The 17,469-nt window shown below is 37.8% G+C and overlaps 1 long non-coding RNA gene across 2 annotated transcripts; it reads left to right on the plus strand.

The window, feature by feature from the left end:
• The first annotated feature begins 2,658 nt into the window (after nucleotides 1–2,658).
• On the plus strand, nucleotides 2,659–16,093 carry LOC132435286 (uncharacterized). 2 transcript variants are annotated; one of them, XR_011246678.1, is made up of 4 exons: nucleotides 2,659–3,775; nucleotides 10,958–11,105; nucleotides 11,872–12,728; nucleotides 13,209–16,093. It is a non-coding gene; the product is annotated as an uncharacterized lncRNA (long non-coding RNA). The 2 variants fall into 2 exon arrangements; XR_009521510.1 differs by having other exon boundaries at nucleotides 11,872–16,093.
• The last annotated feature ends 1,376 nt before the right edge of the window (nucleotides 16,094–17,469 follow it).

The raw sequence follows: 17,469 nt of genomic DNA on the forward strand, positions 1-17,469 counted from the left end.
GATGTAGTTATCAATATGTATGTTCCTATTACCATTTACTTAATTGTTTTGGTTCGTTATTGTAGGTCTTTTCCTTCTCTTGTGTTTCCTGCCAAGTGAAGTTCCTTTAGCATTTGTTGTAAAGCTGGTTTGGTGGTGCTGAATTCTCTTAGCTTTTGCTTGTCTGTAAGGTTTTCAATTTCTCATTGAATCTGAATGAGCTCTTTGCTGGGTCAAGTATCTTGGTTGTAGGTTCTACACTTTTATCACTTTAAATATGTCCTGTCACTCCTTTCAGGCTTGCAGAGTTTCTCCTGAAAGATCAGCTGTTAACCTTGTGAGGATTCCCTTGTATATTATTTGCTGCTTTTCCCTTGCTGCTTTTCCAAGTTTTTCTTTATATTTAGTTTTTGATAGTTTGATTAATATGTGTCTTTGTGTGTCTCTCCTTGGATTTATCCTGTATGGGACTCTGCACTTCCTGGACTTGACTGACTATTTCCTTCCCCATATTAGGGAAGTTTTCAACTATAATCTCTTCAAATATTTTCTCAGTCCCTTCCTTTTTCTCTTCTTCAGGGACCTCTATAATTCAAATGTAGGTACATTAAATGCTGTCCCAGTGGTCTCTGAAACTGTCCCTAATTCTTTTTTTCTTTATTATGCTCTGCAATAGTAATTTACACTATTTTATATTCCAGGTCCTTTATCCGTTATTCTGTCTCAGTTATTCTGCTATTGATTCCTTCTAGGGAATTTTTAATTTCATTTATTTTGTTGTTCATCTTTTTTTTTTTTTTTTTTTTTTTTTTTTGCTCTTTAGCTCTTCTAGGTCTTTGGTAAACTTTTCTTGTATTTTCTCCATTCTATTTCCAAGATTATGGATCATCTTTACTATCATTACTCTGAATCCTTTTTCAGGTAGACTGCCTGTTTCCTCTTCATTTGTTTGCTGGTGGGTTTTTAACTTGCTTCTTCATCTGCTTTGTGTTTCTCTCTTTCTCTTTTTACTTAACTTACCATGTTTGGGGTCTCGTTTTTGCATCCTGCAGGTTCGTAGTTCCCATTGTTTTTGGTGTCTGGCCCCAGTGACTAAGGCTGGTTCAGTGGGTTGTATAGGCTTCCTAGTGGAGGGGACTAGTGCCTGTGTTCTGGTGGATGAGTCTGGATATTGTCTTTCAGGTAGGCAGGACCTTGTCCGGTGGTGTGTTTTGGGGTGTCTGTCTCCTTATTATGATTTTAGGCAGCTTCTTTGCTAATGGGTGGGGTTGTGTTCCTGTCTTGCCAGTGGTTTGGCATAGTGTGTCCAACATTATAGTTTGCTGGTTATTGAGTGGAGCTGCATGTTAGCATTCAGATAGAGATCTCTGGGAGTGCTTTCACCATTTGATATTGCATGGAACTCGGAGGTGTCTCATGGAGAAATATCTTGAACTCAGCTCTCCTACCTCAGAGTCTCAGGCTTGACACTTGGCCAGAGCACCAAGACCCTGTCAGCCACATGGCTCAGAAGAAAAGGGAGAAAAAGAGAAGGGAAGAAAGATGAAAAGAAAGAAAGAAAGAAAGAAAGAAGCAAAGAAGATAAAATAGAATTATTAAAATGAAAAAAAATTAATTATTAAAAATAGAAAAAAACTAAAAAATAATAAAAAGAGAAAGAAAGAAGAGTGCAACCAAACCAAACAACAAATCCACCAATGATAACAAACGCAGAAAAGTAAACTAAAAAAAAAAAAAAAAGCTGGTAGACAGAACCTTAGGACAAATGGTGAAAGCATAGTTATGTAGACAGAATCACATAAAGAAACATACACTTACACACTCACAAAAATAGAAAAAGGAAACAAAAAAAAGAATATATATATATATATATATATAAAGGTAGAGGGCAACCAAACCAAGAAACAAATCTACCAATGATAGTAAGCTCTAAATACTAAACTAAGATAAACATAAAACCAGAAACAAATTAAATGCAGAAAGCAAACCCCAAATCTACAGTTGCTCCCAAAGTTCACTGCCTCAACTTTGTGGTGATTTGTTGTCCATTCAGGTGTTCCACAGATGCAGGGTACATCAAGTTGATTGTGGAGATCTAATCCACTGCTCCTTAGGCTGCTGGGAGAAATTTCCCTTTCTCTTTTTTGTTTGCACAGCTCCCAGGGTTCAGCTTTGGATTTGGCACGGTCTCTGCCTGTAGGTCACCTGAAGGCATCTGTTCTTCGCTCAGACAGAACAGGGTTAAAGTAACTGCTGATTAGAAGACTCTGGCTCACTCAGGCCCTGGGGTAGAAGGGGTATGGAATGTGGGGTGAGCCTGTGGCGACAGAGGCTGGCATAATGTTGCAACAGCCTGAGGCACTCTGTGTTTTTTCCCTGGAGAGTTGTCCCTGGATCTTGGGACCCGGGAAGTGGCAGGCTGCACAGGGTCCTGGGATGGGAGGTGTGGATAGTGACCTGTGCTTGCACACAGACTTCTTGGTGGTTGCATCAGCAACCTTAACATTTTATGCAGGTCTCTTGTGTCCACGCTGATAGCCGCAGATTGTGCCCATCTCTGGAGCTCATTTAGGTGGTGCTCTGAATCCCCTCTCCTTGTGCACCCTGAAACAATGGTCTCTTGTCCCTTAGGCAGTTCTAGACTTTTTCCTGGACTCCCTCCCAGATAGATGTGTTGTACTATCCCTCTGCAGGCTGTGTTCATGCAGCCAAACCCAGTCCTCTCCCTGGGATCTTACCTCTGAAGCCTGAGCCTCAGCTCCCAGCCACCAACCCTGCCCCAGCGGGTTAACAGACAAGACTCTCAGGCTGGTGAGTGCTGGTTGGCACGGATCTTCTGTGCAGGAATCTCTCCTCTTTGCCCTCTACACCAATGTTGTTGTACTCTCCTCTGTGGCTCTGAAGCTTCCCTCCACCACCTGCCATCTCTGTCAGTGAAGGGGATTCTAGTGTGTGGAAACCTTTCCTCCTTCACAGCTCCCTCCCATAGGTGCAGGTCCCATCCCTATTCTTTTTTCTCTGTTTTTTTTTTCTTTTGCCCTACCTAGGTACGTGAGGAGTTTCTTGCCTTTTGGGAATTCTGAGGTTTCTGCCAGCATTCAGTAGGTATTCTGTAGGAGTTGTTCCACATGTAGATGTATTTCTGATGCATTTGTGGAGAGGAAGTGATCTCCACATCTTACTCCTCCACCATCTTGAAGGTTTCCCTCTGATACATTCCTTTTTTTATGATACTCCTACCTATCCTTAGTTTAATGTGTGTGTGTGTGTGTGTGTGTGTGTGTGTGTGTAATGATACAGAGGAACAGATTTCACTAGGTTCAGTCATTTAATATTTAGTACAAATTTGCTTTTTTCCATCAACTAGGATTGGGCAGAAAGAAGGGGAAGATTTTCTTAAGTTGAATCTCCAACAACAACACAGTTTAGCAGAGGGCATAACTTCATTTTTCACACTAGCATGTTCTGGTTATCAGTTAATTTTTATTTTAAGTAAAAATGTATTGACAGCAGAATTCTGGAGTGTCACCTTTAGGGGACTGTCTGGCTTTGGGATAACCTTGTTCTCTCATTGAAATAGCCATTGCTGTGATCCATCAAACAGTGGCTCACTCTATATGTATTTAAAACCCAAACTTCATGAGAAATTGTGGTGTTGCAGAATCACTCTCACTGTGGCAAGACAAGATGTTAATGGACCCTGCTGCCTTTCTATGAACTGTCACCAGAATATCCCATTAATCAAATGAAGAATAAGCACTGGACCAGAAAATTCAAAACAGAGGAGCCAGTAGCAGTAAGTGAGAAAGAACTCTATTTTCCACTTTCTGAAAGCCCATCAGTTCATATGCTGATATTCTAAGTTCCAAAATATGAAAACAATAATGGTAGTTACTAACCTAAATATTATTCTTAAATGAATAGCAAGAAATATTTTAATATTTATAATGACTTAGAGAGGATGAGCTTTCACTGAGGCAAGTTTCAAATATGTGAATTAAATAGAAATTTTATTTTTTAGTAAAATGTATCAATCATCAATGAAAGTAGAAAGGAATGATCCAGAGACTCTCCAGTGCCTTCATTCTCCTTGGTAACATCTGAGGCTATGAGAGAGATATAGGTATACCTCCAAGGCAGTATGAGACAATTTTACTCCAATAAGGATTCAGACTCTAATGGCTCATGTTTTAATTTTTTAAATGTAAGATTTTTAGAGCTATCATGGCAAAGGTATGGAGAGTGGGTATAAGTTTCTTCCCTTTACCATTCTTAGAATGAGAAATGTGTTACTGACTTCATACCTTCCCTTTGCTCAGGATTCCTTTCCTTAGCTAAAATGTACTAAACACTTACCAGGTGTCAGGAATTCTGACAAGCACTATATATAATTAATTTTATTCAATTGTCACAATTACCTTTTGGGAGGGTATTGTTATTATTTTCATCTTTCATTTCATGCAACTCATGGTACAAAGATATTTTGATGAAATTCCCACAGCTTTCTAAATTCTCCCTTTCTTCTTAACTTCTTTGCAACATTCCCTCCAAATATCACAAATACCTAAATACCACAAGGGATATTGTATAGTGTTGGTTGGGGCTAATTTCTTTTAACTGATGGACAAACTAGCTGAAAGAACTATTTTAATTTTTTCCCAAAGAATATATGATTTTAAGAAGGAACTATTGAACACCATATGCAGCAAGTACAATAAAATCTCAGTGTCTTACAAAAACAAAGGTTTGGTTTTTGCTCCTATATTTGACCACAGTAGTTCATCTAAGTTTCAACTCCATATCTTTTTTACTCCATATGCACATACTCTAGTTGGGGTATCCCTGTCTCAAGTCAGAGAGTAGAGACAGGATGGCCACAGAATAACTTTTAAAACTTTGTCTTGTAAGTGGCATATATCAAATTTGTTGACGAAGTCTGACATTAGGAGGATGATAATCTTTGAGTAGGTTGGTATCCTGAATAGAATAACAGTAAACATTTTGAATGATAGTATAATTTATTGAAATAATTGCATCTTATCTTAATAGAATAAGGTCATGAATTAAAATATGCTTCAAAAGTCTTTAAAAGAATATTTACTTTTTTAAATGACAATGGTTAAAAGTGATCTAAGAGGAATTAAAGATGACTTTAACGTTTCTGGATAATTATTAACAAGTCAAAAGATTGGGCAGTAAAAATTATATAAAACTCATTTTAAGAGTATTTTATTTGCGGTTTCACTAAATAAATGGTCCAATTATTAGGCTTGTACTTGTAGCCTAGGTCAGCTTTTGAAATAGAGGCTTGTGAATGGTCAGTGTATAGCTCATTATTAAAATCCAGAAAGTAGATGGAATTGTCCTTAGAGAAAACCTAGAGTAAAAAGTGAAGTGACTGTGGATGGCACATAAGAAAACATCATAAGTAAGGAGAAATAAGAGGTTAAAATCTATTAAAATAGACTCCAAAAGAAAATAATAGCTATAGAAAATCAGAAAAACATGGGACAAAAATCAGCTTAATCAATAGGAATCTCTGAATTTTCTACAAAATTGAGATTTGATCATAGCTGCATCTTGAAATTTCATGCTGTATCCTGACTCTGCTGGTGAAAAATGCTGTCCAATAAAAACAAGCAAAACACTTCTGGAAAGAGAAAATTCAATATCACTGCCCTTCTCCCCTGCCAACTGGATTCCATCCTTCATACTCTGACATGTATTTCAGACATGCTCTAGGGTTTGGGGTCAGTTAGTAAGCAATACTAATCAACAGAGACAGGAAAAGGAATGGTGAATAGAACCTGAGAATAGAAGAGATGGGAACCCATGTGATGTGAATACAGGGGAAATAAATCAGAAAAACTACACAAATGTCAAAGGTCCTGCTTGTAGAATATTATTGTTTTAGCTTAGGTCTTAGGTCTCCACTGCCTATTAAAATGCAAAGCTCCCTGTGAGACAGAACACTATGAACTGTGTTCCCTTGGTCATATTCACAGAAGTGCATCTAGCATTTGTGGATGGTATGGTGGCAGGAAGCACAAAAACATTTCATTAATGGAAAACAATTTTACTCTGATACTTTTCTGAGAACAGATTTTGATAGGATATTGATAACATCTTTTCACTTGCTCAATTCAAACATAGAGATCTTATCCTTGATTTTGTTCATTTCCCTCATGTCCATAAACAATCTATCACCAATTGGGTGAGCTCCACTTCCTAAATTTTTCTTGAATCTGTTTATCTTCATCTCCTTGTCACCACCCTTGCAAACTCTTACCTCTTACATGGATGACTGTTGATCTCTTTGCTTCCATTTTTGCCAATTTCACAGAATGAGGTTTTTTTTTGTTTGTTTGTTTTTTAATGTTAAGCAGTATATTTCTCTCCTCTGATCAAAGGTTCTCAGTGGTTTCCACTTTCTATTAAATTTAAATCCAACACTTTTTGCCATGACCCAGAGTGTTCATCCACGATCCTGTTCCCCCTGATTTCTATTTTGCTTCTGTCTCTCGACAATCCAGGAGCATTCACGTCTTTTTGTTCCTTTTCAATTCTTTGCACAGTGGGCTCATTTCATCTTTTAGATCAGTTCAAATGCCACCTCCTCAGAGAAACACTGTCAATGTTCCCATTGAATCTGATTTCCCCTTACTCTTTGCTTTGTTATAAACTTGTTAATTTCCTCATATAACTTTCAGAATTATTAATAATCTGGTGTATTTTTAAAATGACTTATTACTGTATATTTCCCCCAGTTGGAGGAGGAGTGACCTCATCTGACCTGCTTACAGTATCTTCAGAAATTAGCAGAGTGCCCATCACAAGTCTGTATTTCACGTATTTATTGAATAAAACAATTAATGGATGAACAAATAAAGAATAGTTTCAGAGAAGGAAATATGGATTAAAACTGGGGGATGGAGAATGAAGAAGACAAATTCCACTAAATTCACCATTCTGCTGAAGTCTGACAACAAGTGTGTATGTGCCAGTGTGTCAAGCCAGTGTGTGTGGAAGAGAGATAGAGGAATGGAGAGAGCTCAGATGAAGCATCTTTCAGAGAAAAGCCTCCCAGGTTCCCTGGAGAACAACAGATGGATGTTAAGCTTCCATTTGTTCCCAGTGAACCTTTAAAATTTCACCCTATTCCCAGCTCTGAGTCAAGGGGAAACATCAGAAGAAATATGAATTTTTTTAAAAATTGTTTTATCATAGCATTGCTCCAGTGACCTCTCTCCCAGCACCGTTCACGTGCCACACAAAACCCTTGCCATATTGCTAGAGCATCAGAGACATGCTTAATAAAATATATAAATTTAGAAATGTACTTAAGACTAGACCTCTATATGACAAGATGATTATCTTGTGATTCCTCTTTCTCCTCCTTACCCATTAAAAATTTACTCTGAACATTTCCCCCAAAATTTTGAGGAACTCAACCACCTCTTGTGCCATATTAATAATAACAATTATTTTACTTAGTGTTTACTATGTACAATGCACTGTTATTAGTACTTTCTATGTATTAACTCATTTCATCCTCATTTAATCTGCAAAACAACCCTGTGAGCCCAGCATCTGTTATCCCCATTTTATGCATAAGAAAATTGATGTTAATCCTTTAGAGATTAGAGAATCTACCTAAAGTCATGTACCTGGTAGTGACAGAAATGGATTTAATCACTGGTAGTTTGTAACTGCTTAACAGATTGTCTATCACTGTAGCAGGACCAAAAGGAACAATTTAGATAACTCCAGAGCAGGATATCTAAAAATCCCATCTTGACTATCCATGTAATTTTTCCTTAAACAAGTTTAACTCATTCCTTACAAAATGTCTTCCAAAAGTTTTATGTCAAATGTTTTATATCAAATGCCATAGAAATAAATCTGCTTTCTTAGACCCTGGAGTAAACATTTAAACCAATTCTCACCCTCACTCCCCAATTTCAGCTTCAATTTTTGTCAAGATATATGGAAGAAGCTGATAGGTAGCTCTGGTGGAATAGAGACATATACTTTTCTGTATCACTTTAACTGAGGTCATGGTTAAGATCTTAATCCTTGAGGTGCAGCAATTACGTGAGTCTCTGAAGAGCTGTATGGAGCTAAAAGAAGTAATTGCTATATATTGGATTGACCAAAAAGTTCATTCAGTTTGTTCCATGATTTGAAGGACCCAGTGTAAAATTAAAATGAGGGACCTCTCCTTCAAAAACTACTAAGAATTTCAACTCACCAACATCAAAACATTAAGACAAGTGCAGGGACCATTTAAGCACATGGGCTTGGGCAACTACACAGGTTGCAAACATGTAAAACTGTCCCTATTTATAGACAAGCCCTTAGGAAAATTGCCAAGTTGGCCAAAATTTTCCTTTGTTATATTAACCATCTGGTCTCTTCCAGTTTCCACCTTGACCAATACCTGTTCTGTGGTTTTCTTCAGGAGCCTGACCTCAGCCAACAATGCCCTCACTGAGCTTTTCCCTTTCCTGTCTCCATCATCAAAGTTCCCTATATTTTCCGTGTCTCAACATTTATGGATCATGCATTATATAACTGACCTTTAATAAACACTGGACTAAGCAATGAATTTGGTAGAGTAGCAGGATACAAAAATAATGCAGAGAAATCTCCTGCATCCCTATAAACTAATGATGAAAAATCTGAAAGAAAAATTAAGGAAACACCCCCATTTACCATTGCAACTAAAAGAATAAAATACCTAGGAATAAACTTATCTAAGCAGTAAAAAGACCTGTTGGCAGAAAACTATAAGATACTGATGAAAGAAATTAAAGATGATACAAAGAGATGGAGAGATATACCATGTTCTTTCACTGGAAAAATCAACATTGTGAAAATGATTATACTACCTGAAACAATCTACAGATTCAGTGCAATCCCAATCACACTACCAATGGCATTTTTCACAGAACTGGAACAAAAATTTCACAAGTTGTATGGAAATATGAAAGACCCCGAATAAAAAAAGCAATCTTGAGAAAGAAAAACAGAGCTGAAGGAATCAGGCTCCCTGACTTCAGACTAAACTACAAAGCTACAGTAATCAAGACAGTATGGTACTGGCACAAAAAGAGAAATATAGATCAATGGAGAAGGATAGAGAGCCCAGAGATAAACCCATGCACATATGGTCACTTTATCTTTGATAAAGGAGGCAAGAATATACAATGGAGAAGAGACAGACTCTACTATAAGTGGTGCTGGGAAAACTGGACAGCTACATGGAAAAGAATAAAATTAGAATACTTCCTAACACCATACACAAAAATAAACTCCAAATGGATATAAGACATAAATGTAAGGCCAGACACCATAAAACTCTTAGTGGAAAACATAGGCCGAACACTCTATGACATAAATCACAGCAAGATCCTTTTTGACCCACTTCCCAGAGAAATGGAAATAAAAACAAAAATTAACAAATGGGATCTAATGAAACTTAAAAGTTTTCAAACAGCAAAGGAAACCATAAACAAGATGAAAAGACAACCCTCAGAATGGGAGAATATATTTGCAAATGAATCAACTGACAAAGGATTAATCTACAAAATATACAAGCAGCTTATGCAGCTCAATATCAAAAAAAAAAAACAACCCAATCCAAAAATGGGCAGAAGAAGACCTAAATAGACATTTATCCAAAGAAGATATACAGATTGCCAACAAACACATGAAATATACAGATTGCCAACAAACACATGAAAGGATGCTCAACATCACTAATCATTAGAGAAATGCAAATCAAAACCACAATGAGGTATCACCTCACATAAGTCATAATGGCCATCATCAAAAAATCTACAATCAATAAATGCTGGAGAGGGTGTAGAGAAAAGGGAACCCTCTTGCACCATTGGTGGGAATGTAAATTGATACAGCCACTATGGAGAACAGTATGCAGGTTCCTTATAAGACTAAAAATAGAACTATCATATGACCCAACAATCCCATTACTGGGCATATACCCTGAGAAAACCATATTTGAAAAATAGTCAATGTTCTTTGCTGCACTATTTACAATAGCCAGGACATGGAAGCAACCTAAGTGTCCATTGACAGATGAATGGATAAGGAAGATGTAGTACATATATACAATGGAATATTACTCAGCCATAAAAAGAAACAAATTTGAGTTATTTGTAGTGAGGTAGATGGACCTAGGGTCTGTCATACAGAGTGAAGTAAGTCAGAAAGGGAAAAACAACTACCATATGTTAATACATATATATGGACTCTAAAAAAAAAAAAAAAAAAAAAAGGTTCTGATGAACCTAACGGTAGGACAGGAATAAAGATGCAGACGTGGAGAATGGACTTGAGGACATGGTGAGTGGGAAGGGTAAGCTGGGACAAAGTGAGAGAATAGCACTAACATATATATACTACCAAATGTAAAATAGATAGCTAGTGGGAAGCAGTTGCATAGCACAGGGAGATCAGCTCAGTGCTTTGTGACCACCTAGAGGAGTGGGATAGGGAGGGTGACAGGGAGACATAAGAGGGAGGGGATATGGTTATATATATACACATATAGCTGAATCACTTTGTTATACAGCAGAAACCAACAAAACATTGTAAAGCAATTATACTCCAATAAAGATGAGAATGATATAACCTCTTCATTAAAGGGGAACATAAGCTAATGGAAGGGAAGAACAGTAAATATAATTTGCTATCTAGTAGCACAGTGGTATTGTAAAACCAAGGAAGAGAGGTGAAAGAAAGAAAGAAGGAAAGAGGGAGAAAAGGAGGAAGAAAAATCCTATCTAGAGTAGTTGAAAAAGTGACACATGCACCAGTCTGGAAATCAGAATTCTTCCTATCAGGAGGAATATTCTAAGAAAAAAAAAAAAAAAAAGACATTGTCTTCTTAGCATCCAGTTGTTTACAGCATTAAAAATCTTTCATTTGAAATAACTATAGTGATTTTCAACAGATTTGGAAAGAGAGTGGAGAATCATCAGAAACTCCCAGGAAACTTTTTGAATCTATGGAATATCCATGACCTACCCAACCACCACTGCTCATCCGTGCCCCCTGCTGGGGCTGATTCTCTCAGGACACATTCAAGATTTACTGCCATGGTGAGTCATGTCTGCTGACAGGCAAGAATGGCAATTTCCTTCAGGCGGGTTGTCACAAAAAGTTGACAATTAATAATTATTCACATACACTCAACTATAATAAAATCAGGCATTAGCTAGCCATGTTTCAGTCTCCATAACAAGCTAAGGTAGTGGAGGAGGGTGGTAAGAGGAAGGGGGACAGAGATGTACATACATAGAGCTAGCATTCCTAGTATTATTTAATATAACTTTCTGAATTTTCTATACCCTCCCCTCTCCAAAAGGCCTAATGAGGAGCTGGAGCAAAACTGTACTTGCAGGCGCTAAGGGCAGTATGGAATTCACATTGTGAGTTTTCTGTAGGTGACTCATGAAAATACACTTTAAAGTACCCCACTCCTGATCATGGGACTTTCAACAACTGTACCTGACTAAAAGAATTATTCTAACAGATAGAGGCCCTTTTGATACCCCTTACTAACCATATACAGTGTTACATATCTTAATATAGTCTAGGAGTAGCACATGCTCTATATACTTCTCACATACGAAGAACTCAAATACATTACATATATATATATATATATGTTTTTCCACTTTCTTTTGAAAAAAGATTGAGCCTAAATATGTGGTATAAGAAGGAGTAACAACACAATAATAATTTTATAAATACCTTTGAAGATTTCTAAAACTACAGGTGATATATTTTAAAATAGAACAACATTAAAATAATGAATTTTCTTATGAATAGTGTAATTGATTTTCTTGATGTTTTCATACACAGAAAGCCAATGCAATAAAAATAGACTTCTTGGAGAGGCCAGATGGGAAAATATAAAGGCAGAAGATCAGAAACATTGATTAATGAAGAGATGGAACCTTAGAATCTAGGCCCAAGTGGGTTTCAAAACTCCCTATCAAAGCTGATCCCCAAATCTTGTGGCATTGCTGTGGCTAATTAGAGGCACGGGTAGGACTCATGTGTCTGCACCATAATGAGAAATAGAAGCAAGTTACCTTGCTTCAAGACTATGCAATGTCCTGGATGCCAAGATAAGGAAACCAGTCTTTAAATTTGAAACTCAAGAAGATATACAGAGACAGTTACTGTCTAAGATTATTCTAAAGTTCATAGGACTACGTTTCTGAGCAAGCATTCCTTTACAGAAGATCCACACTGTTTATAATGTAAATGCCAGCACACCTTACATTTGTGCTGTATATGTTACTGACTTTATGGATTTTGATGCATAATATGTGGAATGTGCTCTGTAGGGTCTCAGGTAGCTTCCCTGGGGAGACCTGAGAGACAAACTTTCTGAGGAAACTGAATTTATCTCCAGAAAACAAGGAATACTGTGTGATTTGCCTAAATATATATAAACAAGAGGAAGAAACCCACTGATCATTCAACAATATTAGAATTTCCTTCATTTTCATATATTGCATCAAGAAAAGAGATCATAAGGGCTCCTCATGCCTATGAATCAACAGGCAAGAAAGAGACCTTCAAGATGGCAGAAAAGTAAGATGTGGAGATACCTTCCTCCCCACAAATGCATCAGAAATACATCTACATGTGGAACAACTCCTACAGAACACCTACTGAATGCTGGCAGAAGACCTCAGACCTCCCAAAAGGCAAGAAACTCCCCCACGTACCTGGGTAGGGCAAAAGAAAAAAGAAAAGGCAGAGACAAAAGAAGAGGGATGGGAGACCTGCACCAGTGGGAGGGAGCTATGAAGGAGGAAAAGTTTCCACACACTAGGAAGCCCTGTCATTGGCAGAGACAGCGGGTGGTTCGGGGGAAGCTTCAGAACCATGGAGGAGAGTGCAGCAACAGGGGCTCAGAGGACAAAGCAGAGAGATTCCTGCAAAGAGGGTTGGTGCCAACCAGCACTCACCAGCCTGAGAGGCTTTTCTGCTCACTGCCTGGGGCAGGTGGGGACTGGGAAATGAGGCTCAGGCTTCGGGGTCTGATCCCAAGGAAAGGACTGGGGTTGGCTGTGTGAACACAGCCTGAAGGGAGTTAGTGTGCCACAGCTAGCTAAGAGAGTCTGGGGAAAAGTCTGGAACTGCTGAAGAGGCAAGAAACTTTCTCTTGCCTTTTTGTTTCACAGTGCGCGAAGAGAGGGGATTAAGAACATGGCCTAAAGGAGCTCCAGAGATGGGCGCGAGCTGTGGCTATCAGCCTGGACCCCAGAGACAAGCATGAGATGCTAAGGCTGCTGCTGCAGCCACCAAGAGCCTGTGTGCAAGCACATGTCACTATCCATACCTCCCGTCCAGGGAACCTGTGCAGCCCAAAACTGCCTGGGTCCCATGATCCAAGGACAACACTGACGGGAGAACACACAGTGTGCTTCAGGCTGTTGCAACGTCATGCTGGCCTCTGCAGCCTTAGGCTCGCACCACATTCAGTACCCCACCCTCCTTCCGACCAGAGCAAGCCAGAGCCCCTAATAAGCTGCTACTTTAACACCATCCTGCCTGAATGAACAACAGATGCCCTCAGGTGACCTACATGCAAAGGCAGGGCCAAATCCAAAGCTGAACCCCAGGAACTGTGTGAACAAGGAAGAGAAAAGGAAATCTTTCCCAGCAGCCCCAGGAGCAGCAGATTAAATATCCACAATCAACTTGAGGTACGCTGCATCTGTGGAATATCTGAATAGACAAAGAATCATCCCAAATTGAGGCAGTGGCCTTTGGGAACAAAGGTGTATATATTTTTCTTTCCTTTTTCTCTTTTAGTAAGGGTGTATGTGTGTGCTTCTGTGTGTGATTATGACTGTATAGCTTTATTTTACCATTTGCCTTAGGGTTCTGTCTGTCTGTTTTCATATTTGTTTTTGTTTGTTATGGTTTATTTTTAGCATTTGTTATCATTGGTGGATTTGTTGTTTGCTCTCCATTTTCTTCCTTTTTTTCTTACTTTTTTGTTTTTTATTTTTAATAATTAAAACTTTCTTTTCTTTTTTATATTAATAACTTTATTTTATTTATTTACTTTTTTCTCCCTTTTCTTCTGAGCCATTTGGCTGACAGGGTCTTGGTTCTCTGGCTGGGTGTCAGGCCTGAGACTCTGAGGTGGGAGAGCTGAGTTCAGGACATTTATCCACAAGAGACCTCTCAGTTCCATGTAATATCAAATGGTGAAACCTCTCCCAGAGATCTCCATGTGAACACCAAGACACAGCTCCACTCAATGACCAGCAGTTACAGTGCTGTACACCCTGTGCCAAACAACTAGAAAGACTGGAACACAACCTCACCCATTAACAGAGAAGCTGCCTAAAATCATAGTAAGGTCACAAACACCCCAAAGCACACCACCAGACACGTCCTGCCTACCAGAAAGACAATATCCAGCCTCATCCACAAAACACAGGCACCAGTCCCCCCCCACCAGGAAGCCTAAACAACCCACAGAACCAACCTTAGCCACTAGGGCCAGACATCAAAAACGGTGGGAACGATGAACCTGCAGGCTGCGAAAAGGAGACCCAAAACACCATAAGTTAAGCAAAATAAGAAACAGAAACACAAAGCAGATGAAGGAGCAAGTTAAAAGCCCATCAACCAAACAAATGAAAAGGAACTAGGCAGTCTACCTGAAAAAGGATTCAGAGTAATGATAGTAAAGATCATCCAAAATCTTAGAAAGAGAATGGAGAAAATACAAGAAATATTTAATAAGGACCTAGAAGAACTAAAGAGCAAACAAACAATGATGAACAATGCAATAAATGAAATTAAAAATACCGTAGAAGGAATCAATAGCAGTATAACTGAGGCAGAAGAAAGGATAAGTGACCTGGAAGATAAAATAGTGGAAATAACTACTGCAGAGCAGAATAAAGAAAAAAAGAATGAAAAGAATAGGACAGTCACCGATACCTCTGGGACAACATTAAACATGCCCATATTCGAATTATAGTGGTCCCAGAAGAAGAAGAGAAAAAGAAAGGGACAGAGAAAATATTTGAAGAGATTATAGTTGAAAACTTCCCTAATATGGTAAAGGAAATAGTTATGCGTGTCCAGGAAATGCAGAGAGTCCCATATAGGATAAATTCAAGGAGAAACACACCAAGACACATATTAATCAAACTACAAAAAACTAAATACAAAGAATAAATAATAAAAGTGGCAAGGGAAAAACAACAAATAACATACAAGGGAACACCCATAAGGTTAACAGATAAACTTTCATCAGAAACACTGTAAGCTAGAAGGGAGTGGCAGGACATATTTAAAGTGATGAAATGGCAAAACCTACAACCAAGATTACTCTACCCAACAAGGATCTCATTCAGATTCAACGGAAAAATTAAAACTTTAAAGACAAGCAAAAGTTAAGATAATTCAGCACCACCAACCAGCTTTACAATAAATGCTAAAAGAACTTCTCTAGGCAAGAAACACAAGAGAAATAAAAGACCTATAATAACAAACCCAAAACAATTAAGAGAATGGTAACAGAAACATAGATATCAATAATTATCATAAATGTAAATGGATTAAATGTCTCCAACCAAAAGACATAGACTTGCTGAGGGATACAAAACCAAGACCCATATATATGCTGTCTACAAGAGACCCACTACAGACACAGAGATACATACTGACTGAAAGTGAGGGGATGGAAAAAGATATTCCATGCAAATGGAAATCAAAAGAAAACGGGAGTAGCAATTGTCATATCGGACAAAGCCAACTTTAAAACAAAGACTATTACAAAGACAAAGAAGGACACTACATAATGATCAAGGGACAAATTCAAGAAGAAGGTATAACAATTGTAAATAGTTATGCACTCAACATAGGAGCACTTCAATACATAAGGCAAATGCTAACAGCCATAAAATGGAAAATAGACAGTAACACAATCATAGTAGGGGACCTTAACACCCCACTTTCACTAATCGACAGATCATAAAAAATGAAAATAAATACAGAAACACAAACTTTAAATGATACATTAAACAAGATGGACTTAATTGATATTTATAGGACATTCCATCCAAAAACAGCAGAATACACTTTCTTTTCCAATGCTCATGGAACATTCTCCAGGGTCGATCATATCTTGGGTCACAAATGAAGCCTTGGTAAATTTAAGAAAATTGAAACTGTATAAAGTACGTTTTCTGACTACAATGCTATGAGACTAGATATCAATTACAGGAATAAATCTGTAAAAAAAAAAAAACAAAACACATGGGGACTAAATAATACACTACTTAATAACCAAGAGATCACTGAAGAAATCAAAGAGAAAATCAAAAACTACCTAGAAACAAATGAAAATGAAAACATGATGACCCAAAACCTATGGGATGCAGCAAAAGAAGTTCTAAGAGGGAAGTTTATAGCAATACAATCCTATCTCAAGAAATAAGAAACATCTCAAATAAACAACCTAACCTTACACCTGAAGTAATTAGAGAAAGAAGAACAAAAATACCCCTCAAAGTTAGAAGGAAAGAAATCATAAAGATCAGATCAGAAATCAATGAAAAAGAAATGAAGTAAAGAAATAGCAAATATCAATAAAATTAAAAGCTGTTTCTTTGAGAAGATAAAAAAAAAATTGATAAACCAATAGCCAGACTCACAAAGAAAAAAATGGAGAAGACTCAAATCAATAGAATTAGAAATGTATAAAGAGAAGTAGCAACTGACACAGTGGAAATTAAAGTAGTAATCTCATGAGAGATTACTACAAGCAACTATATGCCAATAAAATGGACAACCTGGAAGAAATGGACAAATTCTTAGAAAAGCACAACTTCTCATACTGAACCAAGAAGAAACACAAAATATAAAAAGACCAACCGCAAGCACTGAAATTGAAACTGTGATTAAAACTCTTCCAACAAACAAAGGTCCAGGACCAGATGTCTTCACAGGCAAATTCTATCAAACATTTAGAGAAGAGCTAATACCTATCCTTCTCAAACTCTTCCAAAACATAGCAGAGAGGGGATCACTCCCATACTCATTCTACAAGGCCACCATTACCCTGATACCAAAACCAAACAAAGACGTCACAAAGAAAGAAAACTACAGACCAATATCACTGATGAACATAGATGCAAAAATCCTCAACAAAATACTAGCAAACAGAATCCAACAGCACATTAAAAGGATGATACACCATGATCAAGTGGGGTTTATCCCAGGAATGCAAGTATTCTTCCATATATGCAAATCAATCAATGTGATACACCATATTAACAAACTGAACAATAAAAACCGTATTATCGGACTTCCCTGGTGGCGCAGTGGTTAAAAGTCCGCCTGTAAATGCAGGGGACAAGGGTTCGTGCCCTGGTCCGGGAAGATCCCACATGCCATGGAGCAGCTAGACCCGTG

This window comes from Delphinus delphis, chromosome 12 (genome assembly GCF_949987515.2).
Source record: "Delphinus delphis chromosome 12, mDelDel1.2, whole genome shotgun sequence".
Lineage (NCBI taxonomy): Eukaryota > Metazoa > Chordata > Mammalia > Artiodactyla > Delphinidae > Delphinus > Delphinus delphis.